Consider the following 13,380-nt stretch of genomic DNA (forward strand, 5'->3'; position numbering starts at 1 on the left):
AAAAGCGCTATATAAATGCAGATCATTTCATTTCATTTCATATGTTCTTGCTTTTTCAGCTTTTTCTTATTTTCAGTCAGCTTTTTCCTTCTTTTTTCTTGCTTCATTATTTTATCTTCTTTTTTCCCTCCTTTTTCCTTTGTTATTTCTTTTTCTTCTTTTTTGTGTGCATTTTTCAGACTGCTCCATCACTACACCCAGTTTTCTTTGGGTGGGCAGAGTGTGACCCTACGCACACACACACACACACACACACACACACACACACACACACACACACACACACACACACACTTGCCCCCCTCGTAACGCCCCTGGTGTGTACGGAAATGTTATAAAGTAATTTCGAATAAAGCGTTTGTTGTTATTTACTCTGTATGCGTTTTAATGACTTTGGTTACTTCAATCTGATGGAATGTTTACTTTTACATCCTTTCCCCATTTTTTATTCACGGCAGTGGGAACAGATTGGCTGCCCCGTAGCCACCCAACAACTTTTCCTCGACTTAAGTTTAACAACTCTCATTTCGCAGAACTGAAAAAGACGTAGCAGAAAATTGACCTCGAGGAATGTGTATTTCGTTTGTGTTTTTCTTTTTTTTTTCCTGGCCAGGAGATGAGCTTGACTGACCGAGAGAACGAAAGGGAGGAATGAGTTAGGCCTACGCATAAAAACTCGACTCTCACCAAGGCCAGAAGTCATAAATAAAATTATGAGGGCAGTCATGAGAATTTTATCTCAACTACTGATACTATTCATTAAAATAATGACAACAAATAAATAAAAACTGTTGTGTATCAGTTACACTAGTTTTAATAGTAACATTCCCACAACGCATCGTGATTCAAAATCATTCGATTAATTGTGACACTCCTTGGCTCGTTTAGACTGAGATTCAAATATAATCTATTGTCACAATTGAGTAGTTGTAAGCACCAATTACCATGTTTTTTTTTTCACCTTATATAATATATTTGTCTGCGACTGGCTGGCAACCATTTCAAGATGTTCCCTGCCGACTGCCTCAAGATAGCTAAGATGGGCTCCATTTTACAGTGGCCTTTAAAGGAGATGTTTCAAAATTGTGAATATTGGAGCTGTTATAATTCTAACAAATTAAATTATGATATGGCTTTCGGCTCATTTTTCAGGGGCGTTTTAGCTTTTATTGGACAAGAAAGTGAAAAGTCACAAGCAAATTTGAGAAAGAGGGATCTAATGATGACAATGATGATGGTAGGTTGTCAGCGCGATCAAATCTAATGCAACTAATAAGTTACATTCGTGTTTTTGCCATAGTAAAATAATAAAAATCGCAAATAAAATTCCACTTCCACATTGTCTTCTGCCAGCTGTCCTCCGTAAAGAATGAGTTGAATGTCACACACAAAGTATATTTTTACGAGTTAAAACGGCTCAATTTTTGTTTAGCTCTGTAGTGTTAGCACTTTAACGTCAGCCAAAGTCTCGGTAGTGGCTAACAAAAGTGGCTAACAAAAGACATGTAAAGGGTAACTAAATTTTTAGAAAATGTCTTGTTAATAAAAGCTTGTCAGAGTAAAGTTTTGACAGCAGCCGCAATGAGCACAATCTCGCCCCACGAGTGAAGGCCATCTTCCAACGGCTCGCCTCACTTTAGTCGTGACCTCATCACAACCTTCTGCAATCTATGTATCGATTTTTTTGTGTTATATTGGTGTAGTCCTGCAAGACAGCACAGTTCTGAGGTTCAAATCTAGCCTTCCTGTGCGGAGTTTGCATGTTCTCACAGTGCTTGCAGGGGTTTCCTCCAGCACTCCGGTTTCCTCCCACATTCTAAAAACATGCATGTCAGGTTAATTGGCTGGTTCAAATTGTCCCTAGATGTGAACGAGCGAGTGACTTCTGTCTCTGTGTGCCTTGGCAACTGGTTCAGGGTGTCCCCTCTGCCCAAATATACCTAGGATGGGCTCTAGTATTATACTGAGTATAAGCGGTGTGGATAATGGATAGATGGATGGATAGATGGTGTAGTCCTAATCAGTGTTCCCTCTAAGCTGCGCACTTGCGCAATTGCGCACTGCTCGCACATTCTCAGCGCACAAGAAAATCTAGCCAGCACACAAAAATGAGGGCTCAAAATTACTAATTAAGAAGCGACTTAAGTCAAAGTTACAGTGCATGAAGGTAAAAATAAATGGGTTCCCCTGACATTGTGTCCTAAATGCGGTATTTTGAAGTCAATGTCGAGCAAAGTTGAAAAGTAAAGTTAGTAGAGTTTGTCGAGAACCGGCTTCTTCGGCTCGGCTCACTAAAAGGAACCGGCTCTTTCGGGTCCTAAACGGCTCTTCAGGTTGTTTTTTGCTTCTTTAATCCAAAACATTACCAAATATTATGTAAAACTATGCAAAAAATGACTTAAAAGAAGGGGGGAATAGAACAAAAAAGAAAAAAATACCAAAATGAAAAAGTAGTGAAAAGCTGGGAAAAAAGAAACAAAAGGAAGAGAAAAAAGAAGGAAAAATTTAGAAAAAAAGCCAGAAAAAAATTAAAAAAAGAAACGTAGGAAAAAGGTAAATGGAGAACAAAAAGAAAAAAGTAACAGCTTGGAAAAAATAAACACAATGAGACTTTTTTTTTAAAGGAATTTAAAAAAAGTAGAAAAAAAGAAGAAAAAGTTTGTGATGCATTCAAATAATTTCCAATTGTATCAAAAGAATCGTGTTGCCAACATTGTACTTCCACTAAAATATGTGACTAAGTACAGTTTGGAATCTTGCAACCGACTAAATAAGCCCCCCAAAATGTTAATATTATGTGACAAAATATATCAGGGGTAACAAAAAAGAAATGGATATCTTGTGGAAGAATTGTAAGAACAAACGACGTTTGTAGGCCGTACAACCTCTGCAATCGTACATGAGTCAATTCATTCAAAAGAGAAAAATAATTTTGCATTGCTGGAAACTCGGAAAAATGTAACTTGCCACACTTGAGATTATGGTTGCTCACTGTTGTTTCAAGCGTTGCCCACCGACTTTGTGTGAACACTCAGACCCGTTGAAAATTAGAGGGAACATTGGTCCTAATACCTCCAGCAATCCAGCCCTCAAGGACCAGGATTGGGGAAACTGGCGTCGTCTGCTATAAAACATACGGTAAATGTAATTTACATCTTCTGCTTTCAACACTCATCTACTGGAAGTGCAAAGCGACATGATTGACATCATGATGAAGATTTCCTCTTTCCACGGTAAGGGAAATGTGCATGCGGTCAGAGTGCAGCTAATTTGTCCGTTTCGGACTGCTTTCCAAGCACCAGACAAATACAAAAACACATTGCAATGAAAAACGGGGCGTGTGGGGGGCGGCACAGAGACAAGTGTGCACGCCTGTACTCAGAATGACTTGAAATGGTGGTTTAAGCTTTTCCTCGGGGCTCCTCCTCTGCTCCAGCTTCCTGTAAATCATTCTCAATTCACCAAAACAAGCCAGTTGGATGAGCTCATGAACGATCATAAACATTTTCAGCACGGACCACCCTGACGGGTTGCTGTGCGGAGGCAACAGCGTGACTAGTGTGTGCGTGTTTGTGTGCAAGGTTTAACATCACCGACACGTCCAAATGTGGTCTCACACATTTGTGTTTCGTACATATTCCCTATGTCGTGGTCCGCCCGGGTACATGTGGCCCCACACCGCTGCCGTGGAAACCAAAAAAGGCCCGTCTCAAATTCAATGTCAGAGATCAACAGCGGCACATAAAATCTTAAGATAAAGATGTCTCGCCACGCTATGGAGCCAAAAGCACTAACGCGCGTTTATTTAGTGTAAAACGACATTCCTTCCGTGAGGTCTGTTCATTTGAAATGACGCGTCTTTAATGCCTCATTCTCGCTGGTTTAACAAACTCCAGTGTTGCACAGGCGGTCTTTTGAGTACAATAAAAGTCGTTTTGTTGAAGGAGGTCAAAGGGGCTGTGATCAAAGGCACTTCTTCAAAAACGCCTACAAAATGTTCATCGTCACTAAAAAAAACAAGTTCAATATGATGGCGTGACTGACTACGTAGTCGTCAATACCAGATCTTGAAATGGTCTATTTTAGGGATGGACTATAATTATCAGGCTGATGGTAATTGGTTATTTAACAGCTAAATACGATGATTATCGCCCGATAGAAAAAAAAAGAGCTGAAAATTCCGACCTGGGCACTCCGGTCCTCGAGGGTCGCACGATTTTGGAGTTTTGTCTGCTCCACTACAAGCGATACAATTTGTCAGCTCGTTAGCAAGCTTCTTACCATTAAGGTGATTGGAGTCATCTGTATTGGAGAAGAGAAACCTCAAAAATCAGTCAGAACATCAGTTCTGCTATAATTAGTCCCTTGCCAAAATTATCATGATTACCGATGTGATGCACCTGTGCCCGCTCCTTTGGTGCCAACTGCCTCGGACTCTGATTGGCTCCCTGTCACTATTTTAACCCACGTCTATCTGTCACCTGTTGTCAGTCTGTCTGCGAACCTCGGTGTACTCTAGGCAAGCTTTTTTGACACTGACTCCCACCTGTTTTTGCTCCTGTCTGTTCCCCGGCTTCGACCCGTTTTTTGATCCTGACCACGTCTACTCTCCTCTCCTGGCTTTCGACTCGTTTCCGATTCCGACCATGTTTTCTGCTCTCCTGTCCTGGCTAATGACCCGTTTTTTCCGTTACCGCCATCGCTCGTCACAGAAGTACCACTTCCACGTTCAGAGCGACCTGCTTTCTGCGTCCAGCGATCACTGGATCGTGGGTGCTACCCTTTCCTTTCTTCCAATGAAACCGAGAGAAACGTAACGCAAGTGGGTCCTGTCTCCGTTCTGGTCCCGACAATAATAACCAATCAGCCGCCATTACTTGTGAGAAATATCCCAAGCGTTTGTGTTCCTAGTTCAAAAACAATTTGATTTTTATACAGTAGTGGTAGTTGAACTTGGTCGTGTGTCCTCTCTACCTCTTCATAATGTACGTAAGGCACCGGAAAATTTGGACGTAATCAGTCTCATAGCTTAGGCTGTTGTGATTCGATGGGTTTCTGAACCAAAGCCGGGACATTGGGTTTTGTTTTGTCAAGAAAGTTTTTTTTCTGTTTTTGTCGCAGTCCGGCCCCGTGTGTGTTTTTTCCATGAATTGCAATTTAAGATTGAAAACTGTCCTACACTTTTTGATTAAGATTGACAGAAGCCTGAGTGTTACTTTTCTCCACTAGACATCTAGATAAAGTGCAGTGTACATATTTTAATGTGTTGTACTCCTTTAGCAAATCTTAGCTGCCAGAAATATCGTTCAAGTGCGCCACTATGAGAATTCTCTTTTGTTGTAATTTTCCAAATATTACATTTGCCTGATGTTGCAAGAGAATATTTTGATTTGCTATAGCTCCTAATAGGTACAACAAATACAATGCGGTTTGATAAGAGAGAGTGATATCTATATTTTTAGCCACGGTATATTGTTTAGGAGTGACATATTTTCACATCATGAACACACTCATTCATTATCATATACCTTCAGCAATATCTATAATGTCCGTTTTATTGTGCTCATAACCATAACTTGTTATTATAGTCATTATAGTTATTATCAACAAAAGTAATGTTTATCATGTTGTATTTTTAAGCTAACGTAAAGACACACATGAAATAATTTGTGTTTCGTGTGTTTTCGGGTAATTTTTTTTCTAAATATCCATTCTCTCTGCTTTGCCATCTCTATCCACCCGCTACTCCACTTGACCAGCTCACACATCAGATAAATACGATTTGACTTTTCTCGTATTTTTTCGGGAGGTTACCTTCCAAAAACAACTCCAGCTGGCCAGAAAAGGGGATGTATTACACCTAAGTTGTACTTACTTTATACTTTTCTGTTATTTTAATGTTTTTATCTATTAAGAAATTGCATTCTGCTATCCCTAAAAATATAGCATGCATTTAAAAGGTATCAGGTATCGGTAAACAGAGGCAGGTAATTGTATGGGTTGGAAAAAACAGTTATCGTGCATCCGTATTTTTTTTTTAATTGGTTATTTCTCTTTACATGCAGGAACGAGTTCCAAACCCGGCCTGTGTCAGAACCCGGGAATTTCAAGCACACGTCGTGAAGAGGGAAAATTCTGGCTGCTGCCCTGGCACAATCAAACTGTGAGTACCTTTATTTATGTATTTCCAAAACAGACAGTTGGAAGTATTGCTTTGGAGTCTTTAATCAACTTTGACACCTTTACTATCCTTACGACTAAGACGTTTTACAGAAGACTTGCAATAGTACTGTTAAATGTGGCACAGACACATGTTAAAAAAAGACCAATAATGGTTGAGGCTTTGGCCTTAAAATTTGGACTTCTTAGTTTGAGTCTGTGTTAGAACATATCAGTTTAGCGTTTGCATGTTTTCTTTGGAACAAATCAAATTCCTAACTCATCAATTGGTTGAACCTTTGTCACATAAAGGGTTCTGGACATGGACTCTTACTGGGTCTTGTTTTTTCATGTCCGATCCCATTTCGTAAATGTACACCTGGTAATGCTTATGTTTCCCAGGTTTTGTAGACTTTATTTTTGCAAGAGAGTAAAGAGGGGAAAAAACAACAATAGGGTGGCTGGGCAAAGGCTTTAAGGGGTCTTGTTGGGTTCTTGTAGCTCACTTATCTTGTTGTATCACGTCCAATCTTATTTCAAAACTCATCATGTGAAAATTCTAATTTGTCCCAGGTTTTATTGACTGTATTGTTGCCAGAGAGTAAGAAAAAGAAGGATGAGAGGAATAAAAAAAACAAAAAAAAACAAAGGAAGACCTGTGTATAAGCTCTGACTGGGTCTTGCCATGGCTCGCTTGTTTGGTTCTATCACGTCTTCTCATTTCAAAAATTTTCAAGTGAAAATCCAATCTGTTTCTAGGTTTAAAGGACTGTATTGTTGCTGGAGAGTAAGTAATAAGTTGATTCTGTTTTTGATATTGGACACCTGCAAAGAAGATTGCATAGGATGCCAGTCTATTGTTTTGACTATTACACCTCACTGTTTGTTGTTTTGACTGTTATGCATTGTTTACACTTTTGTCACTATCGGCCAAGCATATTACTGATTTTTTATTTCCACACCCTTTACGGCAGATCTGCCTTTGGAAATGAAGAGCTCAGGGGGATCGCACGTAGAACAGGTTGGAATATCTGCGGTTTGGCTTAAGCGGGCCGGGCTAACAGCTAGGCTAAAGGCTAACCCCTCTAACATCCATTTTGCTCTCCAACGTTCGCTCTCTGGACAATAAACTGGACCATTTAACAACTGGAAGTGGCATCGAACCGCGAGATGACGAACTGCTGCGCTAAAATTCTGACGAAGACATGGTTAATCTTATCTATCCCGGCTGACGTTCAAAGAACCTGTGCGGGTCAGATGTATCGACATTTCGTTCTGTATACACGTGTACACGAATGACAATAAAGTAAATCTGAATCTGAATCTGAAGGTTCAAAATCCATCAATGTTATTTTGTGTCTCCTAACCCTGAGACTTATCAGTAAAGAAGAGAAGAGAAAAAAAATGTTGGAGGGCAGGGCACGGACTTTTGCCGGGTCTCGTCAGGCCCTTGTGGCTACCTCATTAGGTTGTATTACATTAGATCTCATTTTATGAATTTAGGTCTGAAAATTGTCTTGAGTTTTATGGACTGTATTAATTCTGTCTATCTATCTACCCAGGTCATATCCCTCGAGCGAGGTGACCGACAGCAAGACAAACACATACAAAAACAAAGAAAATAAAAAAGGGAAAAGGTAGCAAAAAAACACACAAAAAAGTTTTTGGACCATGGCCAACCCAAATGCCCAAACACCCAAACAAGTTAGGCACCTCGGCACCTAAGTTGGTCATGCTTTCGTCCCTCCAGATGAAACGGGACACCAGAAAGCGGCCATGTCACTCGGGTCAGGGTGACACAACACACTCTTCTGTTCATCTGTTCAACAGCAGGGCCCGACAACTTTCACTGGCTTACCCCTGCCGCATCATACAGGTGCCCTGCCCATCCCTCAGAACCCGTCCAAACATCCCACTATCCTTTTACAACACCTCTCCACTCATTCCTATCACAAACAAGAGCTCTAGCTTCCACTACATTTAGACCTCTTTCCTGCAGTGCACTCATGACACCGTCCATCCACGTCAATCGCGGCCTTCCTCTTGGTCTCCTTGCGTTTACTTCTGCTCTGTAGATCCTCTTCAGTATTCGCCCCTCATCCATCCTCTCCATGTGTCCAAACCAACTGAGTACTCTCTTATCCACACGCTTGCTCAGTTCCACGACTACTCCAGTTCTGTCTCTCACAATTTAATTTCTCAATCTAACACTTCATCTCAAAAACATTTAATTTCCTTCTCAAATCTGTGTTCAGGCTCAAAGTCTCTGCACTATACAACACAGTCGGCACAATCACACTCTCACAGAGTCCCCTCTTAACATCCATACTCATACTCTCATAGGAGGATAAAGGGAGAAAAGAAACCATGAAAGAAACCATCGAGGGTCACGGCAAAGGCTCTCACGGGGTCTCGACGGGCCCTCGCGGCTCGCTCGTTCGGTTGTATCATGTGCGATCCGATTTTGCATGTAAAAATGCCTTTGTGTCCCAAGTTTTATTGATTTTATTGTTGCTAGAGAGTAGGGAGAATGATGAGTGGGAAAAAAATGTTGCTGGGCTTAGCATGGGCTCTCACTGGGTGTAGTCGGGCCCTTGTAGCTGTTTGGTTGTATCACATCTCGTTTCAATTCAAAACATCACATTTTAAAATATATATTTTTCCCAGGTTTTATGGAAAACCTGTCATCCCTTTTTATCTTTTGCTGATTTGTTAATTTTGTGAAGTGACGTTTGTTGCAACATCCCAGAAAAGAAAACTGCCTCCCCCCCAAAATAGTTTAGTGCACATATGCCCCCAAGCTGCCCACTGATGACACACGTAGAATAAACTTTCCATCCCTTTCTGTCGTGTATACAGTGTTCGTGTACACACCTGAGCGGGCAAACCACATGCAGAAAAAAAATCTTCCCCTCAACCTAAATAAATGTTTATTGCATTGCAAAACATTTAGTGTGTGAGGTGGCTCGCGTGTGGTCCTGTCTGCACTTATGTGTGAGGTTTGAGGTTGAGGTATTTGTCTACACGTGTGCCCTAGAGTTGAACAGTTACTTGTTTATTGATATGACTCAAAGTACAATTTGAAATGGAAAAAAAAAATACTTTGATGGAATCGAACATAATCACTGAAAGAAAAAACTTGAATAAAAGTACTTATAATCAGCCTTTTAAGAATTGGTAAAGAATCACATAAATGTAGTATAGTAGACCCCCGGGATATGGTACCCTGGCCTTACGACATTTTCACTTAAAGGTTGTCTGGGCCCCAATTTGCAGCATTTTTCCCACTTTATGACATCGACAACTTATTTTGCATGCCCAAAAACCTATGAAATTAAAACTTTGGAGTGTTCATATGATGCCTGTCTGCTATTGCTTGAGGTCTTATAAAATTCTGTTATGCTATTTGTTTGTGTCATGGCATGCTTTTGCCCAAACTCCCTGCTACAATGCCTTTCTCTTCATTTAGTTCAGACTCTCGTCAGTTTCGTAAAGACTTTGCAAGGTGGCAATACAATATCGCATTTTTTTGTACTGTGTTTATTAGCTACGTGTACCAAGATTCGCAGTGATGCGAAGGGGAGAAGTGAAAACATGATAACTATGAAAACGAAGCTCGCGATGATCAAGAAACTCGAAGAGGGCACATGAGGCGTGACCCTGGCTAAGTGCATGAAAATTCTCTCAAGAAGAAGTTTTATAATCAGTTTAATTTTTTTATCCGCTTCGCCATATCCTCGTCCTTCTGCATCCACCCGCCACTGCACTTGACCAGCTCACACCTTGGATATACAAAATTTTCTATTTCTCGTAATTTTCACCTTCCAAAAACAACTCCAGCTGGCCAGAAAAGGGGATGTAGTCTTATCCACGTTTATTACACTTAAGTCGTACTTACGCTATACTTTTCTCTTATTTTCATGTTTTTACCTATAAAGAAATTTCACTCTGCGATCCCTACCTCAGAACGGATCGTTGTCATATCCTGGGGATCTACTGTATATTTTCTTAAATGCAGACATGGCTGAAACGTTGAAAACTGTAAAAAATGATAAAAATAACAAGCCATTTTTCTAATGTCCTTTACTCCCTCTGTCTGGAAGAAACATTCAGACTTGTGTGCTTTAAATTTGAAGTCATGGGTGTGAGCCAATGTATATAGTTTTTTTTATACAAAGGGACATTTAAAACAAGATTATTCATGTACTCCCAGCTCCTTAATCCAGTATTATTGTTGGAGAAGGTAGCATACTCATTTTCATGTATTTGAACAGAACCCGTCATTAGGTCATTAGGTAGGAGGGTTGCAGATGATATAAATCAACACCAACTTTAAAGACAGCACTTTGGCGGTAGCATCATTAATGGTTGAGTCTCATTTTTATTTGACAATTTTCACACATATGGTCTCATGTGTTTTTTCCATCTGTTTCCACTTTTCCAACAAATTCTGTTTGCTTAATTCAAATATTGCAAAAACATTTGCCGAAAACAGCCAAAGCCGGAAACTTGCGACTAAAATCCATAAATGTTGAGGCAAGATCTGCTTAAACTAGATAATTGTATACAATAGAGTGTGAAGTTTTGTATTTGAACCCCGGAATATAACATTTAAAACGTTCAGAGGTGGGAATCGCAAAGGTAAATTGGAGTATATTTGGGGATAGAAACCCATGGTAATCATCTATTACATTTCAAACTCCCAGTACTCCGGATAAAAACGTGAACATATCAAAACGGTATACAATAATATTATAAATAAATGTACATGTAAGGAAAAAAATCAAATGTTATTGACTTTTTGTATGATGTGACTTGATCTGGCACAGTGGAGTGGTGGGTGGATGCAGGGGGATGGAGGGTAAGCGAGGGATTAAAAATGAAACAGATTTTAAACTTTCCACTTGCGAGGTTTGTCATACCCTTAGAATATGTATTTGCTTTTATCGCCTCCTTATTTTTTAATAATATTCCTGATCATCGAATGGTTCTGGCCATGTATTCACAGCGCTTCACTTTTTCCACATTTTGTTATGTTACAGCCTCATTCCAAATTGTATTAATTTAATCTCTTATCTCAAAATTCTACAAAAAATACTCCATTATGACAAGGTGAAAAAGGTTTTATTTTACTTTTTTTGAATTTATAAAAAATAGAAAACTAAGAAATCACATTTACATAAGTATTCATAGCCTTTGCTTAATACTTTGTTGATCCACCTTTGGCAGCAAATACAGCCTCAAGTCTTTTTGAATATGATCCCACAAGTTTAGCACACCTATCTTTAGGCAGTTTTGCCCATTCTTCTTTGCAATAAGTCTCAAGCTCAATCAGGTTGGATGGGAGACGTTTGTGCACAGCCATTTTCAGATCTTTCCAGAGATGTTCGATCGGATTCAAGTCTGGACTCTGGCTGGGCCACTCTAGGACATTCACGGAGTGGTTCTGAAGCCAATATTTTGAGATCTTGGCTGTGTGCTTTGGGTCGTTGTCCTGCTGAAAAATGAACCTTCGCCCCAGCCTGATGTCAAGAGCGCTCTGGAGCAGGTTTTCATCCAGGATATCTCTATATATTGCTGCATTCATTTTTCCTCCTATCCTGACTAGTCTGCCAGTTCCTGCTGCTGAAAAACATCCCCACAGCATGATGCTGCCACCACCATGCTTCACTGTAGGGATGGAATTGGCTTGGTGATGAGCGGTGCCTAGTTTCCTCTAAACACGGCGCCTGGCATTCACACCAAAGAGTTCAATCTTTGTCTCATCAGACCAGAGAATTTTGTTTCTCATGGTCTGAGAGTCATTCAGGTGCTTTGTGGCAAATTCCAGACGGGCTTCCATGTTCCTTTTACTAAGGAGTGGCTTTCGTCTGGCCACTCTACCATTCAGGCCTGATTGGTGGATTGCTGCAGACATGGTTGCCCTTCTGGAAGGCTCTCCTCTCTCCACAGAGGAACGCTGGAGCTCTGACAGAGTGACCATCGGGTTCTTGGTCACCTCCCTGACTAAGGCCCTTCTTCCCCGATCGCTCAGTTTAGAAGGCCGGCCAGCTCTAGGAAGAGTCCTGGTGGTTCAAAATGTCTTTCATTTACGAATGATGGAGGCCATTGTGCTCATTGGGACCTTCAAAGCAGCAGACATTTTTCTGTATCCTTCCCCAGATTTGTGCCTCAAGACAATCCTGTCTCGCAGGTCTACAGACAGTTCTTTTGACTTCATGCTTGGTGTTTGTGCTCTGACATGCACACTCAAATGTGGGACCTTATATAGACAGGTGTGTGCCTTTCCAAATCATGTCCAATCAACTGAATTTACTGCAGGTGGACTCCAATTAAGCTGTAGAAAGATCTCAAGGATGATCAGTGGGAAAAAGATGCACCTGAGCTCAATTTTGAGCTTCATGGCAAAGGCTGTGAATACTTATGTAAATGTGATTTCTTAGTTTTCTATTTTTAATAAATTCAAAAAAAGTAAAAAAAAAAACTTTTTCACATTGTCATGATGGAGTATTTTGTGTAGAATTTTGCCATAAGAGATTAAATTAATACAATTTGGAATGAGGCTGTAACATAACAAAATGTGGAAAAAGTGAAGCGATGTGAATACTTTCCGGATGCACTGTACATGCGCAAACACGGCCAAATTCTAGTTTTGTATTTGGGCATGCAAAAATAATTTGTTGTTGGTGTTGTGTAGTGGAGAAAATGCCGTAAAGAGGGGCAGAAAAAAACATCTTATCATACCGTAAAGTGAAGATGTCGTAAAGCAGGTTCGCCATATCCCAATGGTCTATTGTACTGTGAAAGTATTTGCTTTCAGGAAAGGTAGCAAAAGAGATAAATCAATTCTGTAAGGACACTTTTAGAAGTCTTTGTAACTTCCTGGTATTCACTTTCCTTCCCATGAGGCAATTTGATCACAAAAGGACGGACACGTGTTGGGATGCAGTTGAAGCGGTGCAATACATTGCCAATTATTTTCACTGCCGCTCATCAAATTTTATCTGCCGTTTGAGGACGAAAGGCAGGCACTGCGCCGCATGAGAGAATAAGCAGATTGAATGTACGCACGCCTTCATGGTCTGGATAAGCTTACGCTTTGATTTTTTTATCTATTGTATGAATTTTGATGAGACCGCTGATGATCTTTGGTCATAGGACAAATCATTGTGGAGGAGCCATCCAAGGCAGGGTGTAAAAATACAGCCTAATATTCACTTT

Source organism: Urocampus carinirostris, chromosome 1 (assembly GCF_059441175.1).
Source record: "Urocampus carinirostris isolate Australia breed hairy pipefish chromosome 1, RoL_Ucar_1.0, whole genome shotgun sequence".
Classification (NCBI taxonomy): Eukaryota; Metazoa; Chordata; class Actinopteri; order Syngnathiformes; family Syngnathidae; genus Urocampus; species Urocampus carinirostris.